Consider the following 5,596-nt stretch of genomic DNA (forward strand, 5'->3'; position numbering starts at 1 on the left):
GGACGGACTCAGACCTCCAGCATGTGTCCCTGAAATGGGGACTCTGTTTATTTCACACTTCCAGGAGAGACGACGGGTAAACCCCCTCTCTTTGCCGGCTCACAGAGCCCCGAAGGACAGACTACAGACCTCCAGCATGTGTCCCTGAAATGGGGACTCAGGTTATTTCACACATCCAGGACAGAGACTGGGGAAATCACCTTTCTGTGGCCCCTCCAAGACCCCCAAAGGACAGACTACAGACCTACAGCATGTGTCCCTGAAATGGGGACTCAGGTTATTTCACACATCCAGGACAGAGACTGGGGAAATCACCTTTCTGTGGCCCCTTCAAGACCCCCAAAGGACAGACTACAGACCTCCAGCATGTCTCCCTCACATGGGCACTCTGCTTATTTCACACCTCCAGGAGAGAGACCAGTAATGGCACCTCTATGTTCTCCCTCACATGCGCACTTCCATAACCTTGAACACTGTGAGTCCCCGGGCCCCCGGACTTAAGCACTCCCCCACGGACTAAACTCAGATGATCACACCCTACAGAACCTCATGCCCCTGGTAACCCTAAAAGGGGGGTGGATTTTGCGGTGCTTTACCTTCCGCCCATCAGCATCCATATTCGGCCTTCTTCACGGCACCACCACCCCCCCTTCTGTGGAGGATATTCTCATGCTCCTGGTAACCCTTTAAATAGTCTGATACTACCAGGGCTCATCACTGCACTTTACAAGCCAGAAATAATGTTTAAATGGTTGGGAAAAGGGTTTTTAAACGTCTGGAAGAGAGTTTTAGCCTGTCCTTTTGCACAATATCATTTAACATTGAACCTCTCCTGGTCCTGGTTCAAGGGTAAAATGACAGGCTAAAACCCAGGAATAAGTGTTTGAAAGGCGGGGAAAAGTTGTTTAAAATAGTCTGATACCTCCAGGGCGCATCACCGCATTTTACAAGCCAGGGAAGGTGTCTGAATCCTGGGTAAACATTGTTTAAATAGTCTGATACCTGGCACTGTATCTACCCCTGGGAACCTTCAAGGTTATATAAATGTTTTATTATTTATTTAATTATCACACGATTTTTACAAAAACAGTATACACAATATACATAATAAAAACATGATTAGCAGGGGCCCGGGGGCCATATTAGCCGTCTAACTTGTACGGTGCACTGGGGAAAAAAAGGTTGAGTCCACGGCCCCTACCCCCTCATCAGGAGTATCAACCGGCCCTGAGGAAGAGGTATCGCTGCTCTCCGCCCCTGAGCCCTCTTCGGAGGTATCTGACGGTGGTAGACCTCCTTCCGATGATGCTGCTGCAGCTGCTGCCGCCCTGAACATGGAGCGGATCTTCAATCCCTCCTTTATTCCAGGCGTGCTTACGTGCTTACGTCGTGACACATACATCTGGTGAGAATCGACCTGCTTTCTGGATCTTGGTGATGCTTGATATTGTCAGCCAGGGCAGTGCGCAGGATTGTGAAGGTGACGGCTGTTTCTAGCCCAGCATCAGCCCAAACCCTCTTCAAGTGAGCGTTCAGGTTCTTGGAGGCATGCTTCCCCATTGTGAAAAGGAAGAATTCATTCTGAGGACCCGACAAGCCCTCTTTTATCCCATCCACCGCATGACCCAGCTAATCTCCTTTACTGTAAGCACCAGCTGTGCTTTGCCAAATGTCTTGGCAGTCTTGTGATCCTGCACGTGGATGATGTAGCCCTCAGCAGTGCCCCTTCTGTCCGCCTAAAATACCTCAGTGTTGGTCATGTTTGCGTACACACCCGCACGGTGGCCATACAGGAGGCTCCAATGGAGGGTTAGATAGCCATATAGCAGGTACTGGGTGATTGAGGTCGGATTGCTAGCCATCAGGTCAAGGAGATCAGGGATGCGCTTCTCAGCGGCCGCCATGGTGGCGGGAAGCTCCGCCTGGCTCGGCAGACGATCCAGCTTGTTCCTCTTCACCAACTGGTGGACAGTGACAGACTTTTTCAAGTCGTTCATGTTGGCTGTCACCTCTCTGATGATGTGGTTCATATCCGACTGGGTGACCCTGCACCCCCGGAGCTTTGACTCAGACAAGTACCTCAGGAAATGGTTCATATTCTTCAGGAACAACAGCGATGTTGTGACTGCCCGGCCCGACTTTGCAATATACTCGCTCCAGCCACGGACCCTCTTTGTGTCTTTTAGGAACAGCCAATCTGACAGCCGGTTAACACCATGGGCCATGAAGACGAGGACGTTTTTTATCCGGCTGATCTTGGACAGACAATTTTCTTTCCGTTTTACTGTCGGTGCGACACCCTCACAATGATCCCTGTATGTCTGAATGTACGTCTCCATGCTTTGAGGCAACGTGATTCCACGCATGGTATTCCCCCGTCCCTTCCCAGTGGACCAGTGATTTGGGGGAGAGGGCCAGTCCTTAGCCAGATTAGCTTTCAGCTTATTGTAGACAGAAGCACGGGTCTTCTGGCATACAGGGGTATTGCTGCCGGAGGCTTCTGGGGACCGCATGACAGTCTTGACCGGGGTCTTGAGAGGGGTCTCACTACCGGAGGCTTCTGGGGTCCGCATGAGAGTCTTGACCGGGGTCTCCCTACCGGAGGCTTCTGGGGACCGCATGATAGTCTTGACCGGGGTCTTGAGAGGGGTCTCACTACCGGAGGCTTCTGGGGACCGCATGACAGTCTTAACCGGGGTCTTGAGAGGGGTATTGCTGCCTGAGGCTGCTGGGGACCGCATGACAGTCTTGACCGGGGTCTTGAGAGGGGTCTCACTACCGGAGGATTCTGGGGACCGCATGAGAGTCTTGACCGGGGTCTTGAGAGGGGTCTCATTACCGGAGGCTTCTGGGGACCGCATGACAGTCTTGACCGGGGTATTGAGAGGGGTATTGCTGCCGGAGGCTTCTGGTGAAGGCATGACAGTCTTGACCCGGGTCTTGAGAGGGGTATTGCTGCCGGAGGCTGCTGGGGACCGCATGACCGTCTTGACCGGGGTCTTGAGAGGGGTATTGCTGCCGGAGGCTTCTGGTGAATGCATGACAGTCTTGACCGGGCTCTTGAGAGGGGTATTGCTGCCGGAGGCTACTGTGTTTATGCCGGAGGTACTTGAGATTGCCAGGCCCTTAAATCGTATACATTATTCCTCTTCGTCAAGCACAGCAGCAGTGGCACTCTGCTTCCTGGGTTTTAGCCCCTTTTTCAGCCTGGAGCGCAGGGTCTTCACCTAATCAATGAGGGCATCCTTCTGAGCCCTTAATGCCACATTTTCCAGCATCACCTGCCTGCAGTCCTCTTCGTCACACTCGGTATGTGGGGAGAAGGGTGAAGGGTGCACCGGGTATTCCTCCTCATTGTCTATATCCAATGATGTAGCCATTCCAATGATGGGATTAGTCTCTCGGAGGTCATGGAGCAACTGCAGGGCCACACTATGCTTCAGCCTTGCCAGGACCTGATGTGCCTCATCTCGGGAGAACTCAGGGTGGTCATGAGTTACATAACGGTCTAGTCTCTTCCCAGCATACGAACACCCTGTGATGGGACAGGGTTTGGTCCGAACATTTATTCTGCCACTGGCCATTTTAAGAATGATGCCTCTTTCCTCCAAGTTCTGCACTGCATGTTTGTGCTTAAGGTGCTTGTTCAAAGCAGGATAGAAGAGTCTGCACACCGGGCATTCGGACGACATCCTTACTAAAACAGACACATTATTTTCTGTTTCTCCGTTTATATGCGTTAGCGTAACCGGTGATTGCAACAATGGGTCCGATGCTTCAATGCCTGGTACACGGACCAAGGGAGGACTTGGGTTACCACTGGGTTAAATGGTCCCACTTCCGCGGGGCTGGTGATGGCAACATTGGGTCCGATGCATCAATTCATGGTTCCCCGACCATGAGAGGGTTTGGGGTGCCCCGGAACCAGGCAGTACCCCAGCAGGAAACACGTTTTATGGTCAAAGGAGGGAAGAGTGATAGAACCCGGGTAAAGCAAAGAAAGTGTCCGACAATAGTGACTTGTGAGGCGGCCAGAGAGTCTGTCATCTCTCGGTCCTATCCTCCAGGCAATGCGGTACCAGAACTGGGTCAAATTGACTAAAATGTAAACAAAATAAGTTTCAATTCATCCATGGAAAAGGGCTGAAAATGAAAAAAAGTATCTGAAAATAGTGCCTCATAACCCGGGTAGAGTCCCCTGACAACTCTCCTCACATTCCTCCAGAGTCGGAAAAAGTCTGAGTTAACTTTTGGGAGAACCAGAGAAAAGGGGTGAAAATGGAGAAATTGTATCCGAAAATAGTGTCTCTTAAGGCGGGTAGAGTCCCCTGACAACTCTCCTTACATTCCTCCAGAGTCAGAAAAACTCTAAGTTAACTTTTGGGAGAACCAGAGAAAAGGGGTGAAAATGGAGAAATTGTATCCGAAAATAGTGTCTCATAATTCCCAGACAACTCCCCTTGCATTCCTCCAGAGACCAGTTCAAAAACTTAAAGTTTGGTAAGAACCATGCTGGGGGGTCTCCATGCAACAATTGTATCCGAGCCAAAGCACTCATGGAGTGGATGCATTCCTCCATGATGTGAAACAGCCGTTTTTTTGGGTTTCCAATTTCGTGCGGATTGTCGCTTGAAAAACATGAATGAATTTTTTTGACGGAGGAGCGGAGCTCTCGATTCCCCTCTCCGTTGTAAAATGCAACGGGGGAGTGCAAAAGTGTCCGGGGCTTCGGCCGGAAGCCCCGGACTTTTTTTAGCCCCTCCTCCGTTGGCACTCTGTCATTTTTTCGAGAATTTTTTTAAACTTCATTTTTGATTATCTTAAGATATAATTGACCCTTTTTTGTTACTTTCTTCTGCTTTCCGCGGGTGGGGGCGCATGGCAGTCCGCCTATGAGCTCCCAAATTCGGCCTGGAACCTCCGGGAATTGTGGGCTAAGCTCTATAAACTGAAAAAGTCACCCAGAAATGTCACTTTTATAGCCCAAAAATATATAATACAAATACATTTAAATAGTAAAAGGTACAATTGTGCTCCGAATTACCCGGAATTTGATTTATATAGCCCCATGATAGTGAATAAAAATCATTTTCATGGAAAAAAGTGTTAAAACGCCTGATTAATATGTTTGTAATGCTGGCAGCAGGTTCTCACACTCACATCGGCAGAGATCCAGGGTGATGCACAAGGCTTTTCTACCCAGCAATGAGTCTCTGAAAGGCGGGGATAAGTTCTGTGAATAGAGGGAGAGAGCAGCCAGAGAGAAGCGGGCTGTGAGAGCCACAGAGCGCACCCAGAGATCTCCTTGCAGCACATGGCTCTTGCACCCAGACTGCACCCAGAGAACATGCTGCTTCACAGCACTTTACAAGCCAGGAAAAGTGATTGAATCCTGGGTATACATGTTTTAAATAGTGATACCTCCAGGGCGCATCACCACATTTTACAAGCCAGGGAAGGTGCCTGAATCCTGGGTAAACATTGTTTAATTGTTTAAGTGTTTTTAAATGTGTGAAACAGTGTCTTGTCACTTTCAAAACTCTCCCGTCATTGACCGGAGAAATTGGGTCGATATTGTATTCAATCTGACCGTTAA

General features: G+C 49.8%; 1 pseudogene; it reads left to right on the forward strand.

Annotated features, from left to right (window-relative positions):
• LOC117534283 overlaps window positions 1-5,596 on the forward strand; it is an 865,641-nt pseudogene that overhangs the window by 801,470 nt on the left and 58,575 nt on the right.

Source organism: Gymnodraco acuticeps, unplaced genomic scaffold (assembly GCF_902827175.1).
Source record: "Gymnodraco acuticeps unplaced genomic scaffold, fGymAcu1.1, whole genome shotgun sequence".
NCBI classification, from domain to species: Eukaryota; Metazoa; Chordata; class Actinopteri; order Perciformes; family Bathydraconidae; genus Gymnodraco; species Gymnodraco acuticeps.